Here is an 11,026-nt window from a genome sequence, read left to right on the forward strand (position 1 = left end):
ATTCCACAGCGTTCCTAGCCTGAACTCAAACCCAGCACCGAGCCAGTTCCTGGGAAGAAAGGAGCCCTCTCCCAGTCAAATCCAGAACAACAGGAACAGTCCGACAGCTTTTTGGGGCAATGCTAATTTATTTAACACCTATCCCAGATGGGCTGTCCCATGATTGTAGTCACCAGCCCAGGGGTCATCTCGGGCAAGCATCCTGGAGACCACGCAACCTCCACGGTCTCCTGGAGACCACCTGTTCCACCAAGCTTGGGCTGTCCCCGGCTGGCTGAGGCACAGTGTCCTGGGAGCCCTGGGCGGGACACTGGTGGCTGCAGGACACCGGTGGCTCTGCCACCTGCTCTTGGCTCTCATTTCCGCGTCCCAGCTTTCCTTGGCCATGTCAATGTTCTGGGACGTGCTGGTGCTGTCCATGTCTGTGGCATGTTGCTGATCTCCAAGGGAGCAGGAAGAGCTGTTCTGGGCTTCCTCAGTGTCCACAAGCTGAAAGGGCTTCCTGAGAGGCTGGGAGGGATCCAGGCCTCCAGGAGTGACTCTCTGGGAGGGAGGCTAGAACTTGGAGCGAGGGACGGCTCTTGGCAAGTGGAGGATCTTGACGGGCTGGGGGCTCGCAGCAGAAATGGACACTCCATGAAGCTGCTCGGAGGGTGGCGGCGTCTCAGCGATGGGGAGGTTCTCAGAGGGAGGGAGGTGGTTGGCAGCAGTGAGGGTCCTGCAGGGTTGGAGGCCATCAGAGGCAGTGGAGGCTCCTGGGATGCTGGATCTTTGATGGCCTGAGCTTCTCAGAGGGATGGTCAGTGTCTGATGGAATCTCCTCGAAGGCTGTCCCAGGGATGGCCATTCTGGCTGGGAGCAGCCTCTTGGAGGGACAGAGGTTCCTGGAGCAGGGGCATGAGGCACAGCAGAGCAGGTGGTCTCACTTCCCCGGCGGCTCCAGCTGTGCCCACAGTGCCATCCCCATCTGGGAAGAAAGCGGAGCCGGTGTCCCACGCAGAGCCCAGTGCAGCCACATCAGCCTCTGCAGCTCCTTGGCCACGCTGACGCAGGAGCTGCAGCTGCAGGGGACATTCCGGGAACTTGTGGGAGCATCTGGATGCGTCCAAGGGATCGCACGAGGCCCGGAGGCCCTGGGAGTCACAGGGCCTCCCGGGCTCCTCCACGGACCCCTGGCCTGAACCCTGGGGCGCTTGTGTGGCTTCCAATTCCCGGCCTGCTGCCCCCAGGGTGCCTGGTGGCCAGCAGCAGGGCAAGTGCAGCCATCAGGACTCTGACGTTGTTCGTGGCTCCGGCACGTGCTGTTGCAACGGCACTGGTGGCTGTGGGGCTGGCCCAGCTTATCCAGTGCTGGGCCCAGTGATCTCACAGTGCTGGGTCCATGACACAGCGTGACATCACACCCAGCCTCACACCGGTGTCACTCCTTTGTGCTGTCCCAGCCCCAGCCACCTCAGGGGCAGCAGCACCAGCTCAGCCCTGAGAGCGCTCATGACCAGCAAAGGCCTGGAAGTGAAAGTGGGAGTCCAGCCCATGGCAGTGAAGCGTTCCCAGGAGCAAGGGGCACATTAGCAAGAGGCCTGATGCCACCAGTACCCACCCCATGACTCCCAGGATGCTGTGGCAGAGCCAGATGGGCATAGCATCTGCTCTGTGCCTCAGAAGATCCTGCAGACACAAAAAGAGCTGCAGCTCCCCATGTCCAGGGAGCTTTTCCAACCTGGCTGTCAGCTCCAACTCCTTATGCTATCACTTGTATTCCTGATGCAGAATACCTCTTCAGCACCCTCGGAGCTCCTTTCATGTGGTGGTGAATTTTAGTTGCAACATTTAGTTCGGTTGTTGTTGTGTTTTATTCAATTTGTTTTATTTGGTTCGATTCTACCTACCCCCTTGCAGTCGGTTTAGTCCATTGTTGTTTCTTCTCCTTTCCCTGTCTGTCAGTTCAAGTACCTACCCCTTATTCCCGATCCTTCCATGTCTGTCATTGTAACCCTGCCCCTCTCCCCTGTCAGTTAATGTAAACCTAGCCTTTCCTTCCAGAACCCTCCATGTCACTTATGTAATCCCTAAGTTCCCATTGGTTGTGGGAGAGTGCTCTCCTCCCCTCAAATCCCTCATTAGCTGTGAGATTATGTATCCCCACTCTACTTCTCCCCTGACTCCCCTTGATTGGTTGATGTATTGTATCCTCCCCTAAGACCGCCTCCCTTTATACATTGTTGCACAAGTAGCGAAGGTGGTTCTTTGCCCTGACCCCCTTTGGAGAACAAACCCTCTTGGAGACTCACGCAAAGGACACCTCTCCTTTGTCTCAACCCTCGTCGCCACTAACTGTGGTGGTGTGCCTTTTTCTGTTGTTGCTTTCAAGTGTTTTGTTCTTCCCTGTTATAGTAAAAGTGGTTTGTTCTGTTTGTCTCCCATGTATGTTGGTTTACCCCAGAGTTGTGCCCTCCCATTTCCCTGTCCATCTCCTTAAAGACCAACCCCTTATTCTGGATCCTTCCCTGTCATTCAGTGAAACCCTGCCCTCCTCCCTTGTCCATCACTGTAACCCCACCTTTATTTCTAGAACCTTCTATGTCTATCTTGTATCCTTCAAGACCCCATTGATATGTTTAAACCATTTTCCTACCCCGTTGTCCCCCATTGGTTGTCACAGTGTATTCCCTGCCTTATGCTCCTCCCCAGGGGTTCTGTGATCCGCCCCTTGTTCCCTGCCCCATACTTAAGCTGTTGTAACCTTGCATTTGCTTTCACTTGTCCCTGGACCCTCTCAGGAATTAAAACTTTTTGGGAACACGCACAAGTGATCCCTCTCTTTCCTTTACTCCATATTTCTCTACTTGGGATACTAACAGCAGCCGCACAGAGCAGCCTTGCTGCTTCTGGGAATTAAGCAGCCTTGCTCGCACCACCACCCAGACCAGCCCGAGCGGCACATAGGGGGCGGCCACTCTTGGCATGGGCCAGGAGATTGGGCTAGCCACAGACATCTCTGAGCGGCTACTGTGTCAACTAACCATCCGTCAGCTGTCGGGATCTGCCCCCCGGCTGCACCGCTACCCGTGCTGGTCAGTGACCTGGCCACTTGGTGGCATGGTTCCGGGGGAGAAAGCGAGCTAGCCTGACAGGGCTTTTTCCCAGAGACCAGATCCTGCATCAGCTTGGCACCCAACATTGGGCCTCTAGGCGAGACCCCATGAAAGAGCTGTGCCCCAAACCCGAGAGGTCAGTGTTGTGAAGCTTGGTGGAGCATCAGCACCCCTGTGGAGCTCTCCCACTTTTTGGTCACTCTGGCTTCCAGGAGAGGAAAGGACAACCTCTAGTGTGTCAGGGAGGATGTCAGGGAGGACCCCTTCCAGCAGCTGGGACTGACCTGGCTGGGGGCTCACAGGTTGGGTGCTGGTGCGCTCCCAAGTGCCTTGGCCTGAGAGGAGGCTCAGTGCACAGTGTCAGAATCCCACCCTCAGCAATTCCCCAGACCCTTTTTCTTTAGTTCATTCCTTTTAACCTCCAGAAGAGGGCAGAAAAAGCCGTGTCGACATCATGGATGCCAGGTTGTCGGTACAGCAGCGGGAGGTTTATTCCCAAGTTGTGGGTTGCCTGGTGGGCGGGGGAATGGAATTTTCTAAGGGTAAGTTGAAAAGGTTTATTAGATGGTTGTTTTTTCACTTTCCAGATGTTACTCCCCAAGAGGTTAAGACCATCGCTTTTTGGAACAAGGTGGAGCGAGGCTCACTGCGGGGACTAAAGAGGGCAATCGGTCAGGAAATTATTTTTCCCATATTTTTGTAAAAATGTAGGCAATTGTAAAAGACCTAGAAGGGAAAGTGGAAAAGTAACCAGACCATTCGTCCCCAATTTTCCCAAAAGCATCTTGTTCCTTATCCCCTGTTCCTACTCCCTCTTCTCCTACACCAGGTGGATCAAGGGAAGCAACCCACCCAGGGAAGGTGTGGGTTTGCCTCTAAGTTGCAGACCATCTCCCTGGCTACCGACGACCTCCCCGGCACCCTTGCCCAGACAGTGCTGGCCACAATGTCAAGGACCTCTCCCCAGTCCCTCCAACCTTGCCCGCCTTCCCAGCTGTAAAACCCAAAGTTTGTCCCCAAGATGGCAGTTCTCTGAACCCCAAAGAAGGAACACAAGATGGCGGTCACCACGTGGAATGGCCCCCCACTTGTGTCTCTTCTCCCCACAATCCCTTTCTCCCCATCTCCTCCCCTCAAACCTACTCCTTCCTCTAATGGATAAGTTTGCTTTCATAAGTGGAGTCATGAATTGTTAATAATATAATAATATAATGTTAAAAAGTTATGAAGTGTTGTCATGGTTTGACACTGGCACAATGCCAGTGCCCCCATGAAAATATACTTTCCCTAGTGGCTGCTGTGAGATGTGATCAGAAATAGAGCAAAGCAGGCTCCAACTTAGGAATAAAGGAAAAAAAAACTTTATTAACTACAATATCTAAAAAGGAACAGACACAGAACTCAGAATGAAAACTCTCCAAATACATTCCTCCTCCTCCACAGCATAAAATAATATCTTAGATTTCCGCCCTGTCACCATCTCTCAGATAATAAACTTCCAGTCCATCACCACCCCTCAAATAATCAACTCTCAATCCATCAGGGAGAGAGGAGTCCCCCCTTGCACCATAGGCTTCCCCCGGAAACACAATTGAAACCTCTTGTGTTTCCACATCACTCATGGCACCGTCCGGAGAACATCTGCCCTCGTGACTTCTTCCCTCCATGTTCAGTGCTCCCGCTGTGTTCTCAGAGGCAGTCCATACCTTCAGTGGCTAAACCAGGTGCCAATATTCAAATCCAAGCACTGATTGGTTTGACCGCAACCTCCCAAAAAACTCACTTCCTTCTCAACCTAGGACAAGTGTTTATGATATAATTAATGTAATGAGTTAAGTTAAATGCGTTGATGTATGGGTATGTACCAATAGAAGAAGGTATAACAAGGACCCAATGAATTTAATAGAAGGAACTTTCTAGAATATTACCTCATAAGGTACAAGAGATGACAACATCACCCTAAACTGTGACTGGAGAACAAGTCAACCAATAGAATGGATTTATTTTGAAATGATTGGTCAGGATTACACGGCAGTGTAGACCAACCAGCGAACAGAAGAGACCAATCAGTGCGAGGATTGAAAAATGCACCATTCTGGTGGTGCAAAAGACTTTAAAACCCCCAAGTGCTTGGCACATGGTCCTCCTGCGGAATTCGAAGTCCAAGGGAACACCCCACGTGTCACGCATTTTTTTGTTACTCTGGCTTTTTGCGCAAGCCCTGCGCTTATCCTGGGGCCTTGTTTCCAATTGTTCCTGGTTTACAATAAACAGGCTCACCTTTTAAAAGTAGCTGGCCTCATTTATTTTTAACAGTTTTTGGGGACTCATCCGGGATAACCACACCCAGAGGCAGTCCTGGGAAAGGACAGGACTGGAGAAGACATGTCCAGCTGATTTTTGGCCACCTGGGTTTCGTGGTTCTTTGGGACTGAGGAAGGGCCGCTGGCTATGCCCAAGGAACAGTTGGCGGTAAAACAACCCAGACTGCGAGGACCCTCCAAGTGGGAGCGGGGCTCGCAGCGCACAGGTTAGTGTCACGAGTTGGGTGTGGCATAAGGGGGCGTGCACGTGTGTGAAAAATGGATGAGTGAGACAGGAGCTATGTAGATTGGACTCCTGAAGCGAGTGCGGGCCTCTGAGTACCGTAGTTCTGGTTTTCTGCAAGGAGCCCAGCCAGGAAAAGAGGGAAGTGAGTGGAGTTACAAATGAGTGTGGTACCCTGCGGGACCCCGAGAGTGGGAGAAGGGGGAGTGCTTCCTTTTCATCTGTCCTTACCCGTATAGGCTCCCACTTCCCTAGGGTGGGGGCTTCTAGGGGTGTCTTTGGTCAAGTAGCAAAGGAACTGGAGGGGAGGGTTTGGTGGGGACAACTTTCTGACTTGTCAGAAAGACCTCCAGAACCGGGGTCTCTCAGCTGCAGCGACAGGCATTGGGGCGGCTGGCTGGGAGGGGGTGGACATCACTGGACTCTTGATTTGGAAGCTGGCGCATGTGGTGGGACCGAGACAAGGCAGGGGCATAGGGGGGTTCCACTGACTGACACAACCTGGAGAGTGTTCCCTAAGATGAGTGCAGGGAGAGTCCTGGGTGTCTAGGGAAGTAGGACCCTTGGGGGCAAGGCAAGAGACTCCTAACCGGAGACCCACTGAGTGTGTGGCCACTGGCTGGGGGATTGTTCCTCTTCGGGCAGGGGGAGGAAGCAGATGCCTGACCAAGGGGGACTTAGGACTCAAACCAATGACTCTGTGTGTGGCGAGTCAAGGAGCTGGCTGAGGGAAGAGTTCCTCACAGTGCAGCGACAGGCTGGGGAGGGTGAAGCCCGCTAGCTGGAAGAAGTCCCCTTACTCATTAGGGGTGAGAGGGAGGTTTAGGACCTGCCAGTTAGGGTTACAGTTTGCCTTTTTTTAAAGTATATATTGGAGTTATCTGTCTTTTACTTTTGGGTCCAAAATTACTTGGGTGCATTCTGTTTGTGGAATTTGTTTTATGAATATATTTCTTCATTTTTTTATTATTAGTTATTGCTCATTTAGATTCACTGGGGTGTGCGGAGGCGGGAGACCAGTGAAGTGAGGTTTTGGGGTGAGGCAGAGGCCAAAAAGTCCTCAGACCACTTCCCAGAGTTGCTTGAATGAATGTGGAGTTTTTAGTTTGTGTTGGGGCTTTTGTTTGCTTTGGTGTGTACTGTGGGATTTTGTGGGATTAGGTATTGGAGTAAACATTTTGATACTTTTTTGGTGTGAGGATTTAGTTTATTATTTTGAACACAGCGAATTTTCGAAATGATTTGTTCATTAAGTTTAGGGTTCTTAGTCTTTAAGAGGATAAGATCTATGTGATACTTGAAGGGCAACAACTAGTAGAGAATAAAAGGTTGTGGTGTGTGGCTCCTCTTGGCAGCTGGGAGAAGCCATTTTGTTATCAAGGAGAGACATCTCGGAAAGGGAGGGTTCTTCCCAGGAAGAGGCGATGGCTTGGTGGTGGTTGACTGGCAGTGTGGGTTGCGTCAAAGGGCAGACCAGAAAGGTCTGGGGACATATCTGGTCAGGTAGCCATCTTGTCTTATGTCAAGTTCCCATGGTGCACTGTTTTCCCACAGGCTACCATTTTTCTTTTTAGCTCCCCTGGTCTGTTTGTTTCCCATCATAGAGTTTACTTGGATTCCTATACCCTTCCATAACTAGTCTAGTTTCTCACACCTCTGTACTTCACTCGCATATAGATATTTCTTTTCTCTTAATTTAATTTAATTTAATTAGTTTTAACTATTGTCCAGTCACCACCTCAAAAATTAAATTATTTTTTTTAATTGTTCTCATAAGGAACACGGGTCAATGTGCAGGCAAGAATTAAAATTAAATTATTTGTTTAATTGTTCTCGTAAGGAACATGGGTCAATGTGCAGGCAAGAATTCCCGTAAGGGAAGAACCAAAAACCCAAAACTTAAGAGATATTCCACCTAACAGTCCATTGGGAGAAATGTTAGAATATTGGGATAATGATAAAACTTTTCCAAAGGAATTGGACAAAATTAAAGTGATAAAATACTGTGTTGAAATTTGGCCACAGGAAAGTATTCAAGAGAGACCTGTCTATTTCCCTTGGTACAGGTCAAAAGAGAAGTGGTAATGCCTAGCCTTCAAAAGGCATATCAATTTAAGAGAGGTCCCAGACAAAGAAGAGATACAATACACAACCTGTTGGGTAGAAAATGAAATTTGGAATAAAAAGATTAGAGTATATAAAGTATCCAAACAGACTAAAGAGGAAAAAGAGGAATCTGAAAAGAAGTGGAACCCATTGGACTGTCTCCCATCCCCTCCTTCTCCTGTTCTCCCAGCAGTCCATCCTCCTACTCCTCTGTTACCTCTTCCTATCCAACCCATACCCCTCCCCACCCCTCCATTACCTCTTCCTATTCAAACCATACCCCTCCCTGCCCCTCCAGTACCCCCAATAGCCCCCTCCCCTATTATTCTCCCTGTGCCCCTCACTACTCCCACTGCCCCCCAGCATCTCCCCCTTAATCCTCCTCAAATACCGCAAGTTTTCCCTGTACCTCCTTCTGCTCCTTCTATACTTCAGCCCCTCCTTCCTAGTATCTCCCTAACACCCCAAGTTTCCTCAGGAGTGTCACTGACTAGTAAAGAGAATGAGCAGGAGATTATAAATCAAGAGAGTCCCCCAAGTGAAGGTGTAGTTCATTCTTGTGATTGTACGATTGCGGTGAGACCAAAGGAAGAAGCTGCTGTTTCAGGGGGTCACCCTTACAATACTTGATCGCAGGCAGGGAAGTGTTTACCAAAGGGAGAGACAGTGGAAAAGTTACTACCCCCCCTTAAGGGAAGTCCCCATGGGTGGCGCCTGGGTGGGGACTAGATTTGTGAATGTGCCCTTGACTGTCTCTGAAGTCAGGTATTTTAAGAAAGAGATGAAAACCTTATTAGAAGATCCCATAGGTATAACCAGCCAGGTTGATCAGTTTTTGGGCCCAAATATATATATTTGGGAGGAACTTAATTCAATACTAGGCATTTCTTTTTTCCTCTGAAGAAATCTAGCTAATACAGCAGCTGGTATGAGGATATGGGAAAGGGAAAACAGGGCTGGCCCTCTAGGGGACAAAAAGATGCCTATCAATCAGCCTGATTGGGGCCCAAATGATGAGGTCAGATGCAGAAACATGAGAGATTATAGATCGTTAATCATCAATCAAGGTATTTGGGAGGCAGTCCCTAGGAGTAGTAATGTGAGGCTGACTTTTGACAACCAACAAGAAAAAGATTAAACCCCCAGTGCTTGGTTAGCAAGACTGAAGCGAAATTTTCAATTGTATTCAAGCGCAGATCCTGAGATTCCAGAGGGGCAAGTGCTAGTGAGAGTGCAATTTGTGACAAGAGCATGGAATGACATCAGAAGAAAGCCAGAAAAGATGGAGGATTGGCAGGAGAACGGCTTGAATGAGTGTCTGCAAGAGGTGCAAAAGGTGTATTTGAGAAGAGAAGAGGAGAAGATGAAGTCAAGGTGAGGATCATGGTTGCAGTGGCTAGAGAGAGCCAGGACAGAGAAAGAGAGGAACAAAAGGAAACAGATAAACAGAAAAGGGAAGAGACTTGGGAACTGTACAAGGGCTCTTGGGAGGGGAAGTGTTTCTACTGTGGAGAAAAGGGTCATTTCAAAAAAGATTGTAAGAAATGGAAAAGGGACAGGAAGTTGTATAGAGAAACAGATATTGGGGCAAATGATGATTAAGGGTGTCAGGGGCTCTATCCCCCAGTGAAAATGAATCATCATAAGATAGAGCCCTTGAAAAATTTGAAAATAGGTCCCCAGGGGGAAGAATTTGAATTTTTACTTGATACTGGGGCTGAGATCATGTATTTCAAGATTCCCAAAAGGATGCCAATTAAATAAGGGGATGTGCAAAGTAAGGGATGCCAATAGTGAACTATTTGAAGTACTGGTTATAGAGCAAGTTGCTGTTAAGGGAAATTCGGAAGAGGGATATACGGATTTGTTATACATGCCCAAATTAGAATGTAATTTATGAGGCTGCGACCTACAGGTGCAGCTGGGGGTAGGAGTAATCCCTAAAGAAGAACAGATGGTAGCGAAGATGATGATGCTCAAGTTGGAAGATGAAAGTGAGATTGATTACAAAGTCTGGGCAGAAGAGGGAGGTTGTGGCCTACTAAACATACCCCCACAGAGGTGAAAATGAAACTGGGAATTTCACCTATCCGGGTAAAACAGTATCCCATTTTGGCAGAAGGGAAACAGGGACTGGCTCCAGTGATAAAAAGAGTTGATCAAAGATGGAATACTGGAGCCGTGCATGTCTTCCCATAACATCCCAATATTACCAGTAAAGAAATCAGATGGTACTTACCAACTGGTTCAGGACCTGAGAGAAATTAATAAACAGACCATGTCATGATACCAAGTAGTATCTAATCCATACACGCTTTTGAGTGAGATACCATCAAAACATGCATGGTTCAGTGTAGTAAACCTAAAAGATGCTTTCTGAGCTTGCCCCCTAGCTAAGGAGAGTAGGAGTTGGCTTGCCTTTGAGTGGCAGGATGAAGAAACAGGGAGAAAACAACAGCTCCAATGGACCCTGTTACCCCAAGGGTTCACAGAATCCCCAAATTTATTTGGGCAAGCTCTAGAAGAACTATTAAGACAGTTCCAACTGGAAGGAGATACCCAAATCCTATAGTCTATTGATGATTTATTAGTGTCAGGAGAACAGAGGGGACAAGTTCAGAAGACAATAGTAAAATTATTAAACTTCTTGGGGGAGAAGGGTTTAAAGGTGTCAAAGAAGAAACTCCAATTTGTAGAACCAGAAGTAAACTATTTAGACCATCTGATTGGGAAAGTGTACAAGAAACTAGAAGCAGAACAAATCCGAGGGATCCTCTCACTACTGGCACCAAAAACAAAAAGAGATGTACGGAGATTGCTAGGGCTGGTTGGGTAAGTTATGGATAGATGGACATACCAAATTAGCTAAATTCCTGTATGATAAATTAGTAGAAGAACCTTTAAACTGGAATGAAAAAGATGGACAGAAATTGAAAGAGTTAAAGGAAAAATTAGTAACAGCCCCAGTTTTAAGTTTACCTGACTTAGATAAACCTTTCAAGTTGTTTATAAAAGCGGAGGTAGGTATTGCATATGGAGTACTGTTCTAAAAGTGGTGTGGGGGTAGAAAACCACTTTCATATGTATCAAAGTTTGTGTCAAAGTTATTAGACTCAGTAGTCAGGGGTTGGCCAACTTACAATCACTAGCTGCAACCATGGCCTTAGTGGAAGAGAGTTACAAATTAGCATTTGGAAGCAAAATTAAGGTGTATACTCCTCATAATTTGAAAACCATACTGAGCAAAAGGGCCAGTCAGTGGATTATAGATAGCAGGT

The sequence above is a fragment of the Pyrgilauda ruficollis genome, unplaced genomic scaffold, assembly GCF_017590135.1.
Source record: "Pyrgilauda ruficollis isolate IOZ18807 unplaced genomic scaffold, ASM1759013v1 scaffold105, whole genome shotgun sequence".
NCBI lineage: Eukaryota > Metazoa > Chordata > Aves > Passeriformes > Passeridae > Pyrgilauda > Pyrgilauda ruficollis.